Source organism: Euleptes europaea, chromosome 9 (assembly GCF_029931775.1).
Source record: "Euleptes europaea isolate rEulEur1 chromosome 9, rEulEur1.hap1, whole genome shotgun sequence".
Classification (NCBI taxonomy): Eukaryota; Metazoa; Chordata; class Lepidosauria; order Squamata; family Sphaerodactylidae; genus Euleptes; species Euleptes europaea.
The window spans coordinates 18,190,654-18,215,807 of NC_079320.1; the positions used below are offsets into that span (position 1 = coordinate 18,190,654).

Sequence of the window (25,154 nt, forward strand, 5' to 3'; positions counted from 1 at the left end):
AGTACAGAGCAGAGTTCCCATGACAGGTAACATCAAGGGACAAAGAGAAGAGGAACTGAGGAAGTGATTTTGAGTTTATGAAGGGCATGGGCACCAAAGGAACAAAGACAATGAGGAGGCGGCATGGGAAGAGAGAAGAATAAGTCCTTACATCCCTCTAGTACCTTTGTTCATGATGGTAATGCAGCATTTCCTGTTATGTGTATAAAAATGAACCAATATCAAGTGGTAACCTCAGGCTAAAACAGACATGGCAAAAATAACACATCTCTTTCACCATCTGTATAAGGTAAATTGCCTGTATTCATCCACGATTAGGATCAGAGCCCTGCAGGAAAGAAAGAGATTTAACCATTCAGCTTCCCCCCACCCTTTTCTCATTGAAACCAGGCTCTCTGTCCTTTTATGAGTGTTTTAAAGGAGAGAGGTGAATTTTTGAAGGATGCGTTTTTTTAAACCTGAAAATAACACAGCGAAGTCTGTATTCAAATAGCAAAACTGGACAGTTATTAAGGGGTTAAATGTCAGCTCCCAGCATCCCCACGCTTATCTGTTTTAGGGCTTACTGGAGAAAGTTTGCATCCAGTTGGTTTTCTGTGTTGCTTTGCTGAAGGATAAAAATGCATGTGTTCTTTACCACCAGAAAAGGAAACCAGAGTATAGCAAATTGCACAAATATATTGGTGTATGACAGTCACCACAGAATCCTAACGAGCAAATAATTCCAACTAACATAATAACAGTCCCCCCCAATCCTTATACATGAAATTAACATGAATGAACGTAATATTTGCTCGTTAGGATTCTATGGTGATTGCCATACACCAATATATTTGTGCCATTTGCTATACTCTGGTTTCCTTTTTTGGCTATGATTATCTGGGCCACCTTGCTGTGATTTTTTGGGATGTTCTTTACCACCAGGCCAGGACAACATAGAGGACCGATAAAGAAAACCGTTTACCGACTGGTAACTTACTACTATATGTATGTGAACACTTGCCAGGATAGACATTTGTCTCTCCCTGGCTAATAGTTTGGAAAATTGTACTGCATGTGATCAGAAGTTTCAGAAGGAAAGGAAGTGGTAACATTCTGCTCACAACTTGACGGCCTGATCCAGATGACAGTTATATGCACCCCTGGGTAAGTTGGTAAATGGTTGTTGATATTCGTCTGGCATTTTTGCTTGTCCTTGTCGACCCTTAATAAAGGACTGTGGGACATTCTCCACTCTGTCCCCTTTGTGAGCAGACAGGCCTAGAAGCAGGTTTTAAGTGCTGCTTTTCTCCAGCTGAGGAAAGAATCCTATTTATTAACCAAACGTGAAAGAGGTTAATGTGATCTGTGAGTACAATTTTCTTACAGTATTAGGCACTTTTTGCATTGCTCTGCACTTGCCAAACCGATCAATTCTACATGACACAATCTAATTAAATGAGATGTAGACAAGAGCCGCAGTAAATATGTTTTGAACCAGACAGGCGCTGATATCTAATGGATTGCGGTTCTCTAGAAGTTTGGGGATCTCTTGGGAGGGGATTACCTTGAGTACCTCTCTATATTGCTCGGTGCAGAATACAGATACCTTGCAAATAATGAGAGGTCCTTACTTAGGCATCAGGTTCATTTAATTCCTTGCAAGTCGTGCAGCTGACTTCAGCAGAATTGCTTAAAGAGGAAAAATGGCTTAACAGAGGGTGTAGAACTGAGTTCATAATACTTAATTATTCTCATTAGATCAGGGGTTTTCCAACACTGATGCAGTATTTCCTAAGTAATGAAGGGGTCGGGGATGAGAAAAGTGGCCTGCACTAAACAAGACGAGAGAGAGAGACCGTCTAGCCTAGAAGCGTTCATACTTGTATGCTCGTGGAAAGACAGATCAAAGAAAACAAAAGGAAATGGGATTGTACAAATGACTGGCACTTTGAAAGGTCTCTGAGGGACAGCTCTCTCAGATAAAAACACAAAGCCCGCACAAAGCAGACTGCCTAAATCACTCTCTGCACAGGAAGAGGGTGACAAAAACCCCATTCTGAAGCTGAAGGTTCAGCACTGTTTGGCTGAAGAAAAAACGCAGACAAACTGAGATGAGAAACTCAAGAAGCGATTCCGGTTTCCATGGCAACTGTCTCCCCTTCTTTGCATCCCATCCTAATACTCTTGAGACACCCCCCCCCCATAGCTAAATATACTCAAGTTATTGAAATGTATTTGGTTTTGTATTCTGTTGTTTAGGATATTATGACTACAGTGACAAAATGTCTGACGAAGGGAGCTTTGACTCTCAAAAGCTTACACCCTGAAAATCTTGTTGGTCTCTTGGGTGCTACTGGAACTGAATCTAGCTGTCCTGCTGCAGACCAATATGGCGACCTTCTGAAACTATCTTTATGGCTATCGTGTAAAAAATAAATGCCGTGGGACAAAATTCTGCTAGATTTTTTGCAACCAGCAATAGGAAAAGGAAACTCTGTTAAGTTTCCACAGGACTGTTCCTCCCTTGGCAGGTCCCACTGTACTCACGGCAACTACTTCAGGATAGTTCTAGATTAAGCAGTTCAAGACAACCGATTTAATTTTGGCATGACTTCTCCCCCCCCCCCCAAGTGAATGATGGAGTCCATTGGTTTTGGTGGTGTGGATGGATGTTCTTCCCACTGTTGTGTCTGTTTACAGCTCTCCTGAGGTTTCTGTTGCTTCCAAAACCTGTTTGATCTGAAATGAAAGAGGAAGAAAATGAATTAATGTATACAGCACAACAGGACTGGTTTGTAGGGTTGCCAGCTCCGGGTTGGGGATTACCTGGAGATTTGGGGAGTGGAGCCTGAGGAGGGTGGGGTTTGGGGAGGGACTTTAATGGGGTAATTATTCATTCATTTGTTTGTTTGTTTGTTTTGTGATTTTTATTTTTTAGCCCGGCCTCCCCGGTCGAAGCCAGGCACAGGGCGGGTCACATCATTTAAAACTTACATCAGTAACACTAAATCTTAATTCACAGTGGGTAGCCGTGTTAGTCTGTTTGCAGTAGTCAAAAAGGGCAAAAATCTTAAAACTAAATCTTAAAACATTAAAATCCTAATTAAAATCAAACAAAATCCCAAGACTTCCAATCATATTGGCCAAGACAAACGGGCAGGCACCCCTTCAGGTCAGTCCAGCATATCACATAGGAAAGGGGGTGGTAGGGAGGCCAGCAGTTGTAATATCCGTGGCTGCCCTCAACTATAGGCCTGGCAGAAAAACTCTGTCTTACAGGCCCTGAGGAACAATTTAAGATCCTGCAGGGCACTGATGTCATCAGACAGAGCATTCCACCTGGCTGGAGCCAGGGCCAAAAAGGGCCTGGCTTTGGTCGAGGACAACCCCACACTCTTAGGGCCAGGGAACACCTGTAGATTATTATCAGATTATCGTATCACTCTTCGGGGGGTTTACCAGGAGAGGCGGTCCCAAAGTTACGAAGGTCACAGATTCTAGCTTCCAAAGCAGCCATTTTCTTCAGGCGAAAGGATCTCTGTCATCTGGAGATCAGTTGTAATAGCTGGAGATCTCCAGCCACCACCTGGAGGCTCGCAACCTTACTGGTTCGCAGTGGAACGGAGGAGTAAAGTGTGAGCCATATCTGTGGCCCATCTTCTGGAATCCTTGACATTTCTTTTGCTCAGAAGGTCTGGGAGGGGGGGGCATTTCTTGTGGAGCACTGTTAATGGTATAAATGAAGATGAGCAAGAATAGTATTGAAGAAATATCCTGCCTGTTTCATGCAGACATGGATCCCTTCTTCTGATTTATGCTGGAGATGGTCAGTGCTAAATAAAATGCACCATTTGGTCTGAAAAAGTAAAGCCCTTGCGTTATTCAAGCACTCTTTCTATCAGAATGTTCCAGAGCTGTGGGATATATGAACAAGATATATATGTGCAAGCATACCAATGGCCGTGCATAGTGCCAAGATCTCACTCATGGACATTAAAGGTTTTTGCGGGAATGACAGGTTGTTACGTTCCTTGAAAGAACAAGGGAGAAGGGACAGGGCTGCCAACTGATTAGAATTCTTCGAGTCAATTAACTGTATTGCGTTGGATCAATTGATGAATTAACTGATTAAATTTTTTACAGCGCTTCAATCCAGATGATCCTGCAAGGCTACTTGAGGTTGGTAACGGTTTGACTAAGTAGCAGAGAGACACAATTTGCTGTTGGGGACAAACATCTTAATAGCATGGTCTGAATAAAACAGGCACACATTGATTGTTTACCAAAGCTGCCATCAGCGCTGAATATCCTTTTACAGGGCGAAACTCTGATTATATTATTAATCAAAGATTTAGAGTGCAGGTGTTAATCAGTGTATCAGACTGACTAATGCTTCTACCCAGGGAGAAGCAAGAACATGATTTTTAAGTCCCTGCTTGTCCCAGCCTATTGTAAAGCATTAAATGACACCGTTGCTAAAGGTCCATTTATACAATGGGTAGTAAAGGAGAAGCTGCCTGATTTTCTCTCTCTCTCGAGTAACACTATGGCCTACCTATGCTTTTTCTTGACTACAGAGCATGGCTTCTTACGCACTGCTCTTTTGCACAAATTCAATTGCATGTCACTTACACATAAGCCGTATTGTCTGTTGTATGGGAAATTTATTCTGCTTAATTGAGAGGCTAATTGGGGTTGGGGGACATTTTTGTGGACTGTGAAGTTAAGAGGACAAGATTCGTCTCTTTGTAATTTGCCACTTCCTATCTGCAAGAAGCCACACAGACTGAAGGAAGTACTTCATTGAAAAGTAAATTGTGGAATTTGCTGCCACAGGAATCATAGAGTTGGAAGGGACCACCAGGCTCATCTAGTCCAACTCCCTGCACAATGCAGGAGGTAGAGCTGGCCTTTTGGTTTAGGAGGCTTTAAAAGGGGATTGGACATTTTCATGAAGGATAAATCCATCTATGGTTATCGGCCATGAAGACCCAATAGAACAGGGCTGGTGGGCAATAACAGGAAAAAGCTTTGATTTCCGTGCTCTACATTGGCCGTTGTGCAAATGGAATGCTAGACTAGATGGCCCATTGGTTTGATCCAGTATGACCATTTACGCAGGGCTTCTTCCCTCGCGGTCACTCCTGCCGACTGCTCCAGTGCTTAATTTTGATCATGCATGCCTTTCCCAACTGTCAGAGGTTGCCTCGCTCTCCCTGCACGTTTAGTCCGCATTTTCTGGATGCCAAGAATCTGGAAATGTGTAGGAGAGCGAGGCGACCTCTGATGGTTGGGAAAGGCATGCATAATCAAAACAAAGCACCGGAGCAGTTGGCAGGGGTGACTGCGGGGAAACATCCCTGCCTAAATGGCCCTTGCCTATTCTTATGTGGCCTTAATTTAACTTCCTTGCAACCGGGGACAAAAGTTCATATTCAGAAATATACCTCTTGGGAGTGGACACTCCTTCTCATCCTGTATCGCTTGAAACTTCAGGAGGGTGCGATGTCAAAAAACTCCTTGCAAGTAACAAGATAACACATCAGGGAGAAGAGGACTACCTTAACTGTTCTTCCTGGTGTGCTGATTTTTCTCAGGCAAAGAGATTTTGATGAGGGAGAGCACTGAGCTATGCAATGCCAAACGTTGTGAAGCAGTGTGGTACTAGTAGGGCTGAAGCATGAAATATTTCTGAATATGTAGTTCAGATCATAGACTAGAGGTCCCCAGTGAGCCAATTAACAGACGATTGGAAAGTTGCTGGATTTACATTAAATAAGCATCCAGTCCCTGTTGCGTATGGTACAGAATTAGGCAACCACAATCCACAATGCAGATAGGAGAAATTCTGGGGGAAATGGTGTGACTGTGCATGGAAAATCTTTGGAACCTGCTTGAATTTCACAAGAGATGCTTTCTCTAACTGTTTGTATTCCGTATTTAGTGCAGAACCGAGTATCTAGGAAGTCCATGGACCATCCCTAAAGTAATCTAGACCATGGCTTGGAACTAGGGTTGCCAGCCTCCAGGTGGTGGCTAGAGATCTCCCGCTGTTACAACTGATCTCCAGGTGACAGAGATCAGTTCCCTTGGAGAAAATGGTCACTTTGGCAATTGGACTCTATGGCATTGAAGTCCCTCCCCTCCCCAAACCCTGCTCTCCTCAGGCTCCACCCCACAAATCTCCAGGTATTTCCCAACCTGGACCTGGCAACCCTACTTGGAACCAATTAACTGACTGACTGACATGGTTTGATTTGGGGCGGAGCTCTGGCAAGGAATGCCTGAGAATGTGATATTAAGAGTAAAAAAGAAAAATGGCTGTGTATCTGAATTTCTTTTGACACTGAGCCCAGGAATGAGAGAACAAGCCTTCTAGGCCAGACATCAGGAATATTCCAGACATTGGAAGGGTTCAGGCACCTGCCTCCATTAGAAATTAAGCGCTGCTGACATGTGCCCTCAAGCATGGGAAAGGAAAGAGTGTAAAATTAATTTTCTGTGAGTTAGGGGCTGGCATTGTTTCTCTGCTCGAACAGCCCCTACCCCAAAACCATTTTTAATTTTAAATGGAACAAGGTTGTATATTAAAAAAAAGTTATTGTAGCTGTTAAGTTAGGATAATTATTTTTTAAAGAAGAAAATAAATGTTCTGTTCCCTTGAATATTAATCAAAAATCTAGTCATTTATGTTGCATTGATGAAACCGTTGCGGTTTGTTAATTGAACCAGTCATGTGTTGCTTGTAAAATCAATATTGATGTGCCTTTTATACTGTTGTTTCCTTAGCTATTTAGATTTAATTCCTTTGCGGACAGGAGTAAAATGCATATTAATTTTTTAGCAACATTCAGTTTATGAAGTAATTGATACGGCTGAAAGCACTCGCTTCTTCAGAAGATCAGAAAGGAAGGGCGTGAGAACCTGATTTATGTAAATCAAGTATAAAGTAAAATCAACCATTGTTTTATTATAGAGTCCACTTGATTTAATTATAATCACAAGAGGGAAATTTAAGCTAGTATGCCATATCAGCCCACCTTGCACGTTCTGACCCTTTGCAAAAATCCTGTGTCTTCTGGTGATTGCTTAGCTCATTCAGTTCATACTGAGAATTGGTGTAGTGTAAATGCTTGGCGTGTTGGGCTGGGATCTGGGAGACCTGTGTTCAGTTTGCCACTCTGCTATGAAAACTCACTGGATGATCTTGGGCCAGTCATTCTCAGCCTAACCTAGGGTTGCCAACCTCCAGGCAGTGGCTGGAGATCCCCCGCTATTACAACTGACTTCCTATTGGCTGGAAATCAGTTGTAAAAGCAGGAGATCTCCAGCTACTACCTGGAGGTTGGCAACCCTATGCTGACCACATGAATGACTAAATTGTGTGAAATATGCACAAGGCTGATGCTGAGGCCTTAATGCTAAGCAGAATTGTATCTCATAGTAGAGATAGGAGGCTGTTACTTTGTCATAATATTACAATTTACCCACTTTATCCTAGCCGTGCAGTTTAAAGAAATATAATATGTTGGCTGCGCTGCAGAATGACCACTTTCCCAGAAAAAAATAGTTTTGGAAGACTGTGATTTATCATCTGTATGAATGAGTTACTGTAAGTGGTAAATAAATAGTATCTTTCTGGCTGGTGTCTGTTGCAGGCATTATTAAAATATATACATTACTTTTTAAAGCAAAGCCTGACATACCTTTCTCATCTGAAGAAGTACATTTATTTTTCTCTTTCTCATAGAGTGAGGAAAGCATCCCAATGAGCATTTTCTTGTTTCAGCTCTTCCTTCTTGTTCTACTGCTGGAATTTATCATTGATTAGGCTGGTTCACACATGCATATTTATCACTCGATGACTGCAACATTGAGCGGTTGTTTGCTTGTGTGAATTAGGGTTACCAGTTCCCCCCAGCTATCAGCGGGGGATGGGGGGCAGAGTTAGCTGTGTGTGGCTCCATCTCATAACCTTTTCTTCCCTGTCTGGGACTCCAAAGCAGGCAGAGAAAACATGGCTAATGGACAGTGGTCGGTTTGGTGGGTTACAATTTGTAGAACCATGGTATAAGGGATAATAATAATAAGAGTTGGTTTTTATATGCCAATTTTAAGGAGAATCAAACCGGCTTACAATCTCCTTCTTTTCCTCTCCCCACAACAGACACCTTGTGAGGTAGGTGAGGCTGAGAGAGCTCAAAGATAACTTTGACTAGCACAAGGTCACCCAGTTGGCTTGATGTGTAGGAGTGGGGAAACCTACACGGTTCACCAGATTAGAGGAGGAGTGGGGAATCAAAGTCAGTTCTCCAGATTAGAGTCCACTACTCTTAACCACTACACCACACTGGCTCTCTGAATAGTTTTTTGTACTTTTTATGTGATTGACAGGATTGGAGCCTTGTAGTATTGAACCTTGTAAACTTAAGAACATAAGAAAGGCCTTGCTGGATCAGACCAAGGCCCATCAAGTCCAGCAGTCTGTTCACACAGTGGCCAACCAGGTGCCTCTAGGAAGCCACTAAGAAGACGACTGCAGCAACACCATCCTGCCTGTGTTCCACCGCACCCAAAATAATAGGCATGCTCCTCTGATACTAGACAGAATAGGTATGCAGCATGACTAATATCCATTCTAACTAACAGCCATGAATACCCCTCTCCTCCATGAATATGTCCACTCCCCTCTTAAAGCCCTCCAAGCTGGCAGCCATCACCACATCCTGGGGCAGGGAGTTCCACAATTTAACTATGCGTTGTGTGAAAAAATACTTCCTTTTATCTGTTTTGAATCTCTCATCCTCCAGCTTTAGCAGATGACCCCGTGTTCTAGTATTATGGGAGAGGGAAAAAAACCTCTCCCTGACCACTCTCTCCAAACCATGCATAATTTTATAGACCTCTATCATGTCTCCCCTCAGCCGCCTTCTTTCCAAGATAAACAGCCCTAAGTGTCTTAACCGCTCCCCATAGGACAGTTGCTCTAGTCTAGTTCCCTAATCATTTTGGTTGCTCTTTTCTGCACCTTCTCAAGCTCTGTAATATCCTGTTTTAGATTTGGTGACCAGAACTGTACACAGTATTCCAAGTGTGGTCTCACCATAGGCCTCACAAGGGCAGTATGATATCAGCAGTTTTATTCTGTATTCCTCGTCTAATTATGGCCAGCATGGAATTTGCCTTTTTTACAGCAGCCGCACACTGGGTTGACATCTTCATTGAGCTATCCACTACCACCCCAAGATCCCTTTCTTGGTCTGTTGCTGCCAGCACAGATCCCATCAGTGTATATGTGAAGTTGGGATTTTTTGTCCCTATATGCATTACTTTACACTTACTCACATTGAATCTCATTTGCCATTTTAATGCCCATTCTTCCAGTATGCAGAGATCCTTCTGGAGCTCTTCACAGTCTGATTTTGTTTTAACCACCCTAAATAATTTGGTGTCATCTGCAAACTTGGCTACTTCACTGTTTAACCCCAACTCCAGGTCATTGATGAACAGGTTGAAAAGCTCCGGTCCCAACACAGATCTCTGAGGCACCCCACTGCTCACATCCCGCCATTGGGAGAACTGGCCATTGATTCCTACTCTCTGCTTCCTATTTTTCAGCCAGCTCTCAATCCATAAGAGGACTTGTCCTCTTATCCCGTGACTATGAAGTTTGCTTAGCAGTCTTTGGTGGGGGACTTTGTCAAAAGCTTTTTGGAAATCCAAATACACAATATCCACAGGCTCATTCCTGTCCACATGCTTATTGGCGCTTTCAAAAAACTCTAATAGGTTAGTGAGACAGGACTGACCCTTCAGAAGCCATGTTGGGTTTTGCCCAGCAGACCTTGCCCTTCTATATGCTTGACAATTCTATCTTTAATAATGCTTTCCACTAATTTACCTTGAACACACGTTAAGCTAACTGGCCTGTAATTTCCTGGGTCCCCCCTGGAACCTTTTTTATAAATGGGTGTTACATTGGCCATTCTCCAGTCCTCTGGTACAGAGGCTGATCGAAGGGACATATTACATATCTTTGTTAGAAGTTTAGCAATTTCCCATTTGAGTTCTTGAAGAACTCTAGGATGAATACCGTCTGGTCCCTGTGACTTGTTTGTTTGCAGTTTGTCTAGACATTCTAGGACTTCCTGCCTTGTTACCACTATTTGCCTCAGTTCCTCATTTTCCCCTCTCCAAAATCTCTGTTCAGGAGAAGGAATCTGCCCTGTATCTTCAACAGTGAAGACAGATTAGAAGAATTCATTTAGTTTTTCAGCAATCGCTTTATCCTCCCTTAGAGTTCCTTTACTCCCATTGTCATCCAATGGTCCAACCGCTTCCCTAGCTGGTTTCCTACTTCTAATATACTTAGAGAATTTCTTATTGTTTGTTTTGATTTGTTTAGCAATATGCCCCTTAAAATCTTTTTTTGCATCTCTAATTATCTGCTTGCATTTCCTTTGTGCAAGTTTGCATTTGCTTCTGTTCGCCTTGTTTGGGCAAACCTTCCAGTCTCTGAAGGAAGACTTTTTTTCTCTAATTGCTTCCTTCACCTTACCCATTAGCCATGGTGGTGACCTCTTGGACTTATTACTACCTTTCCTGACCTGTGGTATACAAGCTAGCTGAGCCTCTAGTAATGTGGACTTGAGTAACCCCCAAGCCTTTTCAAGAGATTTAACCCTCCTAAGTGTTCCTTTCAACTTCCTCTTTACCAGTTTTCTCATTTTAGAGAAGTTCCCTTTTTTAAAGTCAAAGGTAATTGTGTGAGATTTCCCAGTCACTTTCCCACTTACATATAAATTAAATTTGATGCCATTGTGATCACTATTGCCAACTGGCTCAACTACATCCACATCCCGCACTAAATCACTGGCAGCACCACAGAGTATTAAATCCAGGATCGCCCCCCCTCTGGTTGGGTCTGTGACCAACTGTTCGAGGGCACAGTCATTTAGGATGTCTAACATTTTTATCTCTTTGGCTTGACTGGAGCATACATTTATCCAATCAATATGAGGGAAGTTGAAGTCTCCCATTATTACTACTTCATTACCTTTTTTGTGTGTTCTAGGTATATTGTAAAGTGGCCATGTACTTTCTAAGGAAAGGCAATTTAGATATTGCCTCAGCCTTCAAATGTTAATTGCCAGAAGCATTCATGGGTTTCACAGACCAAGGGCAAAACTAGAAGTTGGCCCCAAAACATCTCTGAGCCTTTCTACCTAGATTGTGTATGTTTTTTTTAAATAACCAGATTGTTAGCTCTTTGGCCAAATATAATGTAGCTATGTTTATATAGGATATTGGCATCAATAGCCCACTTGAGGCTGCTTGATGTACATTCCTCAAGGCAGATCTCCGAGATGGCTCATTTATAGTTCTTGAAGCAATTTTGTGTAGAATTACAAATGCTACGCATATTAACTTTGACAGAATTTTGTGGAGATTTCCAAGGATATGAATGCTGGAGGCTTAAACACTTCCCGGAGGTTGTGTGATAACAGCAACAAGATTTGTAGCACTCTTAAACAGAGACTGTTTTTAGTTCTGTATCGCACAGAGACTCAAACAAGCTAGGGTGAAGGCAGAGCCATTTTTATCACATGAAAAATGGAACAGGAGATGCCAACTCTCATCACGGTTTTAATACCAAAACAAAATCTGGGTTGATCATTCATCCTTTTGTTGTTGAATCCTCCCCATGGCCCTGGAGGAGTGCCGAGAAGATGATTGAACTAGCCTGTCTAGAGGAAGTAAATGTCGTAACAAGGTTTCTGCAGGTGAAATTGCGGAAAGATCATTAACAGAGCCGGCCTTGGGGGAGGTGCACTGAGAGACCTGAGGGGCACCTGTTGCCACTGGAAGGTAACATTGAAGAGCTATTGACCCCAGCTGTGCATGGGAGGACCCCAATGGCCCTGGGGCTCTGCATGTGCCCCCCAATGTCTGCCAGTTGGCAGACAGAGGATGGCAGTGCAGGCCTTGATGAGTGGATGCTGCGGATGCGCAGCAGAGGAGGATGACTGCTGCCTGGAGCCTGAGAGGAAGAAGAAGAGTTGGTTTTTATATGCTGACTTTCTCTACCACTTAAGGAAGAATCAAACCGGCTTACAATCACCTTCCCTCCCCCTCCCCACAACAGACACCCTGTGAGGTAGGTGGGGCTGAGAGAGCTCTGAGAGAGCTGTGACTATCTCAAGGTCACCCATCTGGCTTCATGTGTACGAGTGGGGAAACCAATCCGGTTCACCAGATTAGCTCATGTGGAGGAGTGGGGAATCAAACCTGGTTCTCCAGATCAGAGCCCACTGCTCCAAAACACTGCTCTTAACCACTTCACCATGCTGGTAGGTGAGGCTGAGAGAGCTCTAAGAGAACTGTGACTAGCCCAAGGTCACCCAGCAGTCTTCATGTGTAGGAGTGGGGAAACCAAACCGGTTCACCAGATTAGCATCAGCCGCTCATGTGGAAGAGTGGGGAATTGCCAAAGTGTCCATTTTCTCCAGGGGAACTGATTTCTATTGCCTGGAGATCTGTTGTAATCGAAGGAGATCTCCAGCCACCACCTGGAGGTTGGCAACCCTACACTAAGGATGAGGGTGCTCAAGCATGATCCAAATATATAAAAGACTAATTTGGCCTTCTGGTTCTCAGAAAATAGTTATACAGCTTGCTGGGAGAGAGACTCTAGAAAAACAATGCCTGCTGCTCATGTCAAAAACTTCATGGAGCAGTTTAAAACACAGAAAAAAACCTCAAAAGATTTTTTTAAAAAAACTGGGCAAGTAATGACCTGCAAACAACATTGTCCACAAGGAACGGGGGTGGGGGGGGGAACCAACACACTCACAATGTCAAGCTGCAGCTAAAAACTGGTGCAGAAAAATCCTGAATCTAGGACACAAGACATCTCCCACTGAGCCTCCTCTCAAATTGCATGGATTTTTGAATGCATGAAGTACTCAATGTACATGTTTACAGGTGGGTTGTCTTTATCTCTTGAGTATCTCAGTCTGCCTCTCTGTCTCCCCAGTGTGGACACCACTTGGAGATCCTTTCACTGTATCTTACAGCCAAATGCTTGATGGAGTATAAGAGCCTAAGCTGAATGCTAAGTGGGCTATTAGAAAGAGAATACAGGCAGCCTTTGGAATACTGAGTCTGAGTGAAGAGTTTATTTGGCCACAATAAATCTTGCCATCGCAAGAGGCTTGCGTGCCTTCTAAAGAATGTTGGCATCTGTACGTAAGGGTATGGCATAAAGCATTTTGAGTCCCCGCACAGACACAATTTGGATGCCATGCAAAAAGAATTCTTCCCAGAAAGAGAAACGAAAGGGAAAACCCTGCATCAGAAAACAGATGGCTGTATGAGCCCCAATTGCTAATTACTTGAATCACTTGTATTACTGACAACAAGCTGTCAGAGAAGACTTCAGTGGGAAACCACATTAGTATTACAAGAGATAAATAAATGAGTAGGACTCTGGGCCGCTTCAAAAGATAATCTGCTAGAACTCAACTGCTTTCTATTAACAATATAGTGGCATTTTGATTCAGCTGAGCTGAGCTGGGGACTAGAGGCGGGGTGAGTTTAAACTTTGCCTTTTTTAAAATGCTGGGAAGGCTAACTAAACTGAGAATTTAATTGAGGTTTGCTGGGAGAGGGTTGTGGTTGTTGTGCCAGGGGGGGTGATTAAGGTTGATTGCTGCCTGAAAGCTTGATTGTTCCCTTGTTAAGTGGGGTTGCTGTGATTGGAGCTTGTGTCTGAGAGGGGGGGCTATGTGCATTTAAATTCCAAGGCTCCTGCTCGCCAGAGGCGCGAGCCGAAGGGTGCGAGCTTTTAGCCTGGGGATCTGTAGGTGAGTATAAAATCTTTTTATCTTAGCAGAGTAACTCTCTCCATCCGGTTGGAGTACCGAGCAACTTGAATATCTATGTGAATTAGCAGCAGATAGCTGCAGGGCAAGGAACTTCGGCACTCAGTTCTTATTTGGTATAGGAAGAGTGCAAGAGAGTAAAGGGCAGGGTTACAACACCAAAGAATAATATAATAATAAATTAATTAATAAAATACCAGTTACAAAGGTAGAAAGCCAGCAGGGGTCGGGGGGCTATCCAGTGTGCTGCATGGAGTGTCACATGTATGATTATCTGCCTGCTGGACAGAAGTCGTGGGTGTGCGCTCGGTGCAGGGAGCTCCCTGCTCTCAGGAAGCGAGTTCACTTCCTCGAGGCCAAGGTAGCTCAACTGGAGGAGCTGAGGCAGACAGAGAGAGAGGTGACTAAGAACTCCGGGGATGAAATAGTCACATCCCAGTCCCAAGGTGACAGAAACCTGCCAGTCACGGATGATGGAGCCCTTGTGGAAGGAGGCCATCTCACTGAGGTAGAGGAATGTGGTACCTTAGAAGGGACCTCTTCCTTGGTGGATGAACAGATATCCTCTCGTACCGAGGATATGCCTCAGAGGGGAGGGGGGCTTCTTGTAGTGGGGGATTCAATTTTTAGGAATGTAGATAGCTGGGTTTCTGGTGGGTGCATAAACCACATGGTGACTTGCCTGCCTGGCGCAAAGGTTGCAGACATTACCCATCATATAGGTAGTCTGGTAGGTAGTGCTGGGGAGGAGCCAGTGGTTGTGGTGCATGTTGGCACCCTTGACGTGGGGAAATGTAGTCCGGAGGTCTTGGAATCCAAATTTAGGTGGCTAGGCAGGAGACTAAAAGCCAGGACCTCCAAGGTAGCTTTCTCAGAAATGCTACCTGTTCCATGTGCAGGACCAGCTAGGCAGGCACAGTTGGTGAGTCTCAATGCGTGGATGAGACGGTGGTGCAGGGAAGAGGGCTTTAGATTTGTAAGGAACTGGGCGACATTTTGGGACAAGCCAGGCCTATACAAAAGAGATGGGCTCCACTTGAACCAGGATGGAACCAGACTGCTGGCGCGTAATATAAAAAAGGTGGCAGAGCAGCTTTTAAACTGAACCTGGGGGAAAGCCGACAGGAGCTGAAAAGCATCTGGTTCAGGCAAACTCAGTGCACATGGACAAAGGGAAAATTGCTTCAGATTGCCCACATGGGAATTACTTGGACATGAAAAGGAATGGGGAAAAATGCTGGCTAGCCACTGAAAGATGCCCAAAGGCACATGTCAGGCAAGTCGAAAGAGAGAAACAGTGTGGAGGTGTTTCTATGCTAATGCTAGAAGCCTCCAAGCAAAAATGGGGGAGTTAGAGTGCACGATTTTAAGGGAAAACAGATATAGTGAGCATTACAGAAACCTGGTCGAGGGGAGAGAACCAGTGGGATACAGTCATCCCTGGTTACAAACTGTATAGAAATGACAGGGAAGGGCATATTGGAGGGGTGTTGCTATGTATATCAAGGAAGGCATAGTGTCTAATAAGCTAGAGACCATAAAAAGGGCAGACTCGTCCACAGAATCCTTATGGGTGATGATTCCGGGCCCCAAAGGAGATTTAGTACTGGGGACGTTCTATCGGCCCCCTGACCAAATGGCTCAGGGTGATCTTGAGATGGAGAATGAAATTAGGGAAGCATGTAAAGGTAATTAAGTAGTAATAATGGGAGACTTCAACTTCCCTCATATTGATTGGATAAATGTATGCTCCTGTCAAGCCAAAGAGATAAAATTTTTAGACATCCTAAATGACTGTGCCCTCGAACAGTTGGTCACAGACCCAACCAGAGGGGAGGCGATCCTGGATTTAATACTCTGTGGTGCTGCCAGTGATTTAGTGCGGGATGTGGATGTAGTTGAGCCAGTTGGCAATAGTGATCACAATGGCATCAAATTTAATTTATATGTAAGTGGGAAAGTGACTGGGAAATCTCACACAATTACCTTTGACTTTAAAAGAGGGAACTTCTCTAAAATGAGAAAACTGGTAAAGAGGAAGTTGAAAGGAACAGTTAGGAGAGTTAAATCTCTTGAAAAGGCTTGGGGGTTACTCGAGTCCATATTACTAGAGGCTCAGCTAGCTTGTATACCACAGGTCAGGAAAGGTAGTAATAAGTCCAAGAGGTCACCACCATGGCTAACGGGTAAGGTGAAGGAAGCAATTAGAGAAAAAAAGTCTTCCTTCAGAGACTGGAAGGTTTGCCCAAACGAGGCAAACAGAAGCAAACACAAACTTGCACAAAGGAAATGCAAGCAGATAATTAGAGATGCAAAAAAAAAAAAAGATTTTAAGGGGCATATTGCTAAACACATCAAAACAAACAATAAGAAATTCTTTAAGTATATTAGGAGTAGGAAACCAGCTAGGGAAGCGGTTAGACCATTGGATGACAATGGGAGTAAAGGAACTCTAAGGGAGGATAAAGCGATTGCTGAAAAACTAAATGAATTCTTCTAATCTGTCTTCACTGTTGAAGATACAGGGCAGATTCCTTCTCCTGAACAGAGATTTTGGAGAGGGGGAAATGAGGAACTGAGGCAAATAGTGGTAACAAGGCAGGAAGTCCTAGAACGTCTAGACAAACTGCAAACATTTAACCCAGAAGCAAATGAACATCCAATGGTACAGCATGTTTTTTGCAGCAAACACCAGAAATTAACCCAACTACCACATTCTGATCAACAATAGCTTCCCAATGACTGTATATTAGGGTTGCCATTTCCCTCTCCACCACCGGTGGGAGGTCTTGGGGGTAGAGCCTGAGGAGAAGGGAGTTTGGAGAGAAGGACTTCAGTGCCATAGAGTCCAATTGCCAAAGTAGCCAATATTCTCCAGGGGAACTGAGCTCTGTCACCAGGAAATCAGTTGTAATAGCAGGAGATCTCCAGCTGCCAAGTCACAGCTGATTTATGGCAATCCTTGGGGTTTTCAGTGCAAGAAATGACCAGAGGTGGTTTGCTGCTTCCTGCCTCTGTGTATCAACCCTGCATTTCCTTGGTGGTCTCCTATCCAAGTGCTGACCATGGTCAACCTTGCTTAGATTCCAGGCTCTGACAATCTTGGGTAGTTTGGGTTATTCAGGCTGCTATGCAGGGTCATCATGGGACCATTATTAATGGACCAGATTCATTATCTTTAGATTAACATTCTGGCCACCATGTAACAGGGCTCCTTATAAATCTAATATATAATCTAAGGCCCAGAGCATCTTGTTTTTTACCCTCACTAATCAAACATATTTTCTGCCCTCACTACATAAACACATTATAAAATGTGATGATCATTGGTTCTCGTAGGTTATCCGGGCTGTGTAACCGTGGTCTTGGTATATTCTCAGGAATGGAATCAAGCAAGTTCTTCTTAGTTCATTGTAATGTCTAATTTATGTTGCTTTAAATAATGATAAAATACGGCTGAAAAGACACAGAACCACTGTTTTCTGAAAGAAAGAGGTAAATCATGAGGAAGAAGGCTAGTTGATTCATAGAGCTGACATTGGCAAAATAAAATTCTTCTGTCTTTGTTGATAGGTGAAGAGAACCCAGCCAAGTCTGCAATAATAGGAAACAGCCAGTTTTGCCATAGAAATGAAACAGCATTGGGCATAGCCAGGTGAAAATTAAGCTTTCTAAAAGTTTGCTCATTTCAGTGGGAGAGTAAGCATGTGATTATTTCTTCCATTTAAATCAATAGGACTTATACATGTTAACTTTGGCTGGATTGTGTCCATTGTTCATGTAGGGCAATGACAATTTTTTTACACAGGAAAGCATGAAAGTCTATAATCCTCTAACCAGCAGTCTAAAATAGTGTAGTCCTGACATACCTATGCAAAGTGGTTTTGTGAACATGTAGATAGCTCTTCGTTGGGGTCATCTTATCAAGTTTGGAGACTGACTCATATGGGAAACCATAATCGTGAAAATTTCACTTCATGAAAATGTGACGGATGAGGTTGTTTTATCATCTCAAATACAGGAAACATAAATTATGGGGGACACAAAGGGAAAATATTCTAATGTAAAAAAGTCATAGGCATAGAGATGGAAAAACTAGAAAAAATCAAGGTGCTGCTCGCACAAAACATAAAGCTAGGGACTGAGGAATGACACACTTTTAAATGTTCCAATTTCCTAACAGTATGCACCACATATTTATTAATAATAAAAATGTTCAGGTTTTGCGCCCTTCAAGATGACTGATGCGATAAACTGAAAGCATTAGGAAGTTCTGGGCCATAGCATTACAATAAAATATAAATTCAATACTAGAGGCCCTGGAAAGAGACTAGGGCCATCATTGCTGGGCAGGAGCAATGACATCAGCAGCAGAGCCCAGAATCATACATCACAGTGACCTTCTCTTTTTCAAGCTGATTGAACATTAGAGATGCTCCAATGGAATTTTAATATAGACCATCCTATTTCCCTTCTGATAGGTCTAGGTTTAAATATACTTCCTTAATTTTGGGGGGAGCTAATATTATCGTTTATACTTAGGGCTGCCAGGTCTGGGTTGGGAAATACCTGGAGATTTTAGGGGTGGAGCCTGAGGAGGGGGGGTTTGAGGAGTGGAGGGACTTCAGTGGGGTGTAATGCCATAGAGGCCACCTTCCAAAGTGGCCATTTTCTCCATGGGAACTGATATCTATTCCCTGGGATTACAATTCCAGGAGAACTTCAGCCACCACCTGGAGGTTGGGAACCCTATTTATACTACTGTCTTCTTTTCTCACATGCAGACCTTTGCACATTTAAATAGTATTCCAACATGACAAATTGTTAAACAATTCATTATTAGTTTTTTTACTTCTTCATTAGGGACTTCACAGCATCTTTCTGTGATTCATCACAGTCAATTTTGCTTTGTTTGTTTTTGCTGTGCAACAAATGTTCATATCCAAAATGTTAAAATTCCACCTCATTAGCTTATTTTTAATGCTAATGCATGTTTTATTTGTTTAAAACATTTGTATGCCATTGAGTCAATAGTTCATTAAATTTCAGTGTTATTAACTCTACAGTCCCTTACCTGGATTACAGGTAAAATCTCAGAAGCTAATCAGGGTTGGCCCTGATTAGTATTTGGAAGAGGCAAGCAATGGCAAACCACCTCAGTTCATCTCTTGCCTTGAAAACTATATGGGGTTGCCATAAATCAGCTGCAACTTGATGGCACTTTCTACCACCAGTTCTGCTCCTCCACATGAAGCCAGCTGGGTGACCTTGGGGTAGTCACACTCTCTCAGCCTCACCTACCTCACAGGGTGTCTGTTGTGGGGAGGGGAAAGGAAGATGACTGTAAGCCGGTTTGAGTCTCCCTTAAGTGGTAGAGGAAGTTGGCATATAAAAACCAACTCTTCTTCATCTTTTAAAATAATAAATAACAGAAAAATATCCACTTCATTCCACTTCTGTTGACAGACATCCCTGTTGGCCTAGTTTGTTTTGCATGTACTTTGCTCAAGTACAGTATGACTTTAATCACAGTTGTTTCATTTAATAAAACCACCGCTGACACAGTTTTATGACCTGATCATTCTGAGTGATATATATTCAACAAATTTACTATTTAGAATTGAAAGTCCAACCATTATAATCTACAACAATGTTAGTGTTTCTTTAGCAGCTGGTTTGTATGACACCAGCTATTTTTGTATTATTTTCTGTTAATCCCCTTCCATTGATCCCAGAATGGCCATCTCATATGTGTGACTATAACGTCGTAAAAAACAAAAATTACATCCACACTAATTTTAGAGGGAAATTCTGGATGTTTGGGGAAATTCCTTTTTCAGAGATTCTGTAAATAGTTCTGCTAAGGCAGTATGAATCATTCATCTACAAAAAGGAAGAAAACTCATGGGTGGTTGGGACGGAAAGCAGTTTTAAAATTGAAGAAAAGCATTGCACAAGAGAGGGGGAATTCTATGTTGTTCATATTGATTTTGTTGTATGGAATAGGAAACTACTACACCAGTATAGCTAGATACCCTGTGGGTACAAAGATTTTGAAAAAGAGACAGAGATCTATGTGTTTATCTTTTTTTATTTCGGAAGACTGTGTCAATATGAATTATAATTTTCAAGCATTTTGCTGATATTGAACAAAATATCCCAGCAAAGCATTACTCTCAATATGAATCTATTCTTATTAATTGGCACAGCAACGAATACCTCAATCTGTCTGTAGTCATAGTAAGATTCAGTGGGAGAAGTTTCTGTGGTACTCATACTGAAGATGTAATTGGACTGTGCTGAGAAGTCCATGGATCCATGCAACCATACAAATACTACAATCAACTGGGCATGGCCAAAGCTAGTCAGCTTTTTGGATCGCAGTCCAAAATTATTTACAGAAATACAGTCCCGCCTCCCCAAATAAAGTCATCTTCATGAGAATCTAGACAATAGGCTCCCCCAGTACAATAAACAGTGCTAGTTAATGTTGCATTCTCAAACTATGAGACTATTACCTTATTATTTTTCTCCTATTATTTCCTCTTCCATTGATGTACAGGAGTGTTCCTAATTTTTCTCCATGAAATGTTGGAAGGTGTAGCACAGACCGTTCCGTGGATTCACCCTTGACTTGTAGGCAGAGCAAACAGGTATGGCATCAGTAAAGCTAATGAATGGGGATGGAAGGTAGGGACACATTCAAGAAAGACATGGCTTTTTCAGGAGTATTTATACACAAGTGGGGACCTATGAGAAACTCACAGGAAAATTCCCCCACTGCTATCAGGAGGGAAAGAGGAGGGCCACTGAGAGAGGTGGGCAATATTTGGGCTGGGAAGCAACTCAGGTGGCCACAGGCTCCCTGCCCAAACACTTCCAGTGCTCTACTACCCAAAGACTTTTCTACTAACCTGGGGCTTTTTCAGGTTCATAGAGAGATCTGTCTTGTCTGCCCATGGGTCTGGTCTCTAGATTTAAGAATCCACAGATTTGACCACATTGAGAATTAGATGTATCGATGATATCAAGCTGTTTTATGTTGGGTTTTGATGGTTTTTTAAACAGTTTTTATGTTGGAATCCTCTGCCCCCTTTGTGTGGGGGGGGAGTAGCAAACTTTGCCAGGTCTGAGCTGAATGGCTCCTGCAGCAGAGGCAAGTCTTGGCTCCAGGGCAACGGCACACCATGGGCTCTCTCTGTAAATTAATTGTCCAGTTTACCTCTTCAGGTCCTCGTCTTGAAAGGAGTGTCTGTATGACTGAAGGGGGTTATAATTCCCTCCTTTCCATTTTCTTTTCCACTTCCTCCATATAATTGCTATTTTAAATAATAATTGGACACCATTATTGCTTTTAATGTTTATAAGCAAACACAATATATACAATGTCCTGTTTCTAAAACGGCGCTTTCCTCCAATGCTAATAAGAAATTTATAGCAAAGAGGAAAGAAATAGAGAAAGGCCCATTGGAATGAAGAGTGAAAGGAGGAGAAAAATCCATATCCTCTGACTCAATCAAAATAGATGCTGAGCTTTGCATAGCTAATATAAATGTGGGAGTTTTTCTTTTTTTCTTTTTTTTGTAAAGAGCATTAACATTTAATTTCACTGTTAAAATGATAACAAAGAGATAAGAAAGAACACAGTTTCAAAGCCTCCTTGGCATATTATCAAGATTTGTTGTCTTGAGCTGTTTGTTCCTCCCCCAGATTTCTCACCTCCTTTGTTTGTCTGCCTCTTGTTATTTTCAGCCAGAAGCTTGTTACGTTTGTAAGTTTTTGCATTTCATACTTGTGATTCTCTCTGGTCCCTGACATCTATGGGGGGTGGGGGTTGTGTTGTTTTCGGCTTTGTTTGCTTTTGTTGCTATAGTTTAGTAAAAGATCTCATTGTGACATGTAGACTATTGTTATCAGTATCATACAAGTATATTGCTTGGGAATATGTACACTCCCCCCCCCCATTTTGAAAGATGGCTGTCCATGCTATTTGCGTAAATAGCCCATTGTGTGGCTTCCACCAATAGGTCTGAAAACTATTTTGGACACAACTGTGGCCTCTATCAGTGCTGCGTTGTTCAACTGGAGCAACCTCTGTGCTGCCACTGGTACATATATGTTCCCCTAGTGGGGCAAATAGCAGCTTCCTGTGGCAGTTTCATGTATAGCTGTGCATGTATGGGAATGAGGTTACCTGTACGGAACTTGCAACAGATGTCTGATGATACAGATGTGGGGAGTATGTGACAAGTACATGATGTACTTAGGCCCTGAAGGTACTTGTGTGTGTGTGTGTGTGTGTGTAAAGTGCCGTCAAGTCGCAGCCGACTTGTGGCAACCCCTTTTGGGGTTTTCACGGCAAGAGACTAACAGAGGTGGTTTGCCAGTGCCTTCCTCTGCACAGCAACCCTGGTATTCCTTGGTGGTCTCCCATCCAAATACTAACCAGGGCCGACCCTGCTTAGCTTCTGAGATCTGACGAGATCAGGCTAGCCTGGGCCATCCAGGTCAGGGCGAAGGTACTTGTAGTCATCCATATTGCTGAGCTGTTTGGAGCACACTACTGTGGATGTTATATTCAGAATGGGATTTTTAGTTTCCAGTTTGCTCTCTTTGATTGCATGTTCACCTAATGATTTCTCCCTGCCCATTAATGGTATTTATCAGTTGTAGACCCAGGAACAAAACCAGTCTTTTGGAAAGGAGGAGAAAACAGGGACGTACCTGCACATTCTTTTCTATCATTGATTTGACAAAGAGTAGTTTGCAAATGGCACATGTTACCTGTTTATTGTCAGTAACAAAAAAAAAAAACGTATTGAAAATTTGACAGACAGGTTACATTTTAATTGTGTGGTTATACAGAGAACAAATGAAACTAGAGACCCAGTGTTCTTTACTAGAGATCTCTGATCGTTTTCCCCCATCTCATTTTCACTCACAAGAAGTAATTGGCTGGTCTTCAGACACCCGTGGGAATGAACATCTATTGAAGGAGACCAACGCAACAAACTTTGAGCTTTCAGCAGAACTCAGAAGAATCCCTTGCTCTTCTCTGCTGATTGAACAGTAATGAGAGTGACGGATAATGTTCATTTCATCGAGACAGTGGTTTCTTAAAGGGGCTTTGATTAGCTGCCCAGCTAAGACGCGAAAAACAAGTTGTTGATCAAATATATCACAGCACACATTTGACTGGAATGCCCTAGAGTCATCCTTAAATGCTTGTTGCTCGGGGCCTGGCCTCTTGTACTAGAGGTGCTTTAGCAGGCTAATTTTTATGTCTCTCTTCGGTCCACCTGGTACTCAGTGGAAATGGTGCTTCTGTTGCTGGAGCAAGAAGGGCAGATACAGAGCTGCACCCGTGAAAGCTCTCTTTGACTTTGAATTTTTCAACAGAGCAGAAGCCATCCTTAGACTGAGATTGTAGATAGTTCAAAATCTGGGCAGTAGAGTTGACTGGTGCAGTTGGCAGAGGCCTGAGTGGAGTCCAGAGATTCAGCAGAAATGTAAATAAAAAGTCCAGCTCTGCTGACCTAATTCCACAATAGAAACCCAGAACTTCTGCCTTTTTGTAGTATTTATGTTGTGCTGTATGCTGGAATATTTCAAATAACAGGGATCTGGAAGGATGTAAAATATTTTTTAATTCACCCGCTGCCTTTGTTTGCATGCTGAGGCAGAATGAGCCAAGTGCCACTTATAGGAAGGGAGATCTGAGAGCTGGTCTCTTCCAGTGGATCCAGAGTGCCAAGCCAGGACCAGGAAGATGCCAGTTCAAATCCCCACTTGGGGATGAAACTTCCTGGGTGACCCTCAGCCAGCCACTTTCTCTTGGACTGACTTACCTTGCAGGGTTGTTGGGAGGACAAAATCAGATGGATACTATGTATGCTAGCAAATCTCACCCCCTGGCCTGGTGTAAGCTCTCACTGGCTGGAACAGGATGATCCCACACATACTTTTTCCCTTTAGGTTCGGCTTGATTTAAAGCATGCAAAGTCACTCTGGGAATCTTGCCAGACTCCCATTTAAATCAGGCTTGACACTCACCTGCTCTCAACAGTCTAACCCTCCTTGGGCATGTTTAGTCCTCATCATGCTGTTTTGAGGGCTTTCCCCCCACCCCTCTTTTGTTTAACTTGGAGTAATACTTTTCTGCATATTTGAAAAAGTATGCAGGGATTGCTGTCTTGTCTCTGAGTGGTCCTGTCTTTTGATATTCCACCAGTTTTAGTGTTAGATACAGGGGTAGGCTGGGGGTCCATGAACAATTTTATGGGAGGGGAGCTACTTGAAAATCTGCCCATCGCTCTTCTGATTCTCCCCTTCAAGCATTGTGTGAGCTTTCAGTTTGAGCAAGCTAATATCTCCCTCTCTTTGGCCCACACACAGGTCGTTTATGCATGGGTACTTTCATTCATGTTCACCCTCAATCTATGTTGGTTGTTCCTTGGAGTTATGCATGAGTTTTCCGTCTACTATAGATGACCTTGCGGCCAGCCCTTGCAAATCCCAGGACTTCCCGTTCCTCTAATAACCCAACTCTTCAATCTCCCCTGAGATCATCCCAGATGAAATCACCATGCATAAGGCAAAGTGTGGGACACGGAAGCTTGGGGTAGTGATGATTCTCTCACAGAAAGCACTTCAGCCAATTACAAAGCAGCATGTCAAGGGACGGGGATTCAAATGCTTCCTGCTTTCTCAAAGTTCTTTCTGAGCAGAAGAAAGGATTTTTTAAACGAGGCTTGGGTTTCCCTCCGTTCCACTTTATTTTTGTTTTTAAAATGCTTTTTAACATGGCAATTGGGTTTCCGCGGGGGGGGGGGGGCTTTTCTCTCACAGTAATCACTACGGCCAATTACAAATCAGCATTTCAAGGGGCAGGGGGCTCAAATGCTTCTTGATTTGAGCTTGGAGACTGCTGGTGCATAGATTCGCAACAGGAAAGTGTGGGTCCAGCGAGCAACGAACCTCAGGTAAAACTCCCATGCATAAATGACCTGAGACACTCAGGGATCAGCTACACATTACAAAATCCTTTTTTTTGTTGGGGAACACCCTGGGGACTTTGTTTCACACGTGCAGTGGGAGATTTGCGCCTCCCAGAAAACAGCAGTTGTTTTCTGTTTATGACCACAGCACATACAGGGAAGTAATTTTAGCCTTCCCCCACAATGATATTTTCCCATCTGCAAACTGCCCTAGGGAACTACTATTGGCTCTGTTATGAATTTTTCATGCACCCTTGTAAGTAAGGTGATTTTTTTTTACAATGGAACCAGT

At 42.9% G+C, this 25,154-nt stretch overlaps 1 protein-coding gene across 3 annotated transcripts in view; it reads left to right on the plus strand.

Annotated features, from left to right (window-relative positions):
* The window catches only part of GRID2 (glutamate ionotropic receptor delta type subunit 2), a 984,243-nt gene that overhangs the window by 307,256 nt on the left and 651,833 nt on the right, over positions 1–25,154 (plus strand). The window lies entirely within an intron of this gene.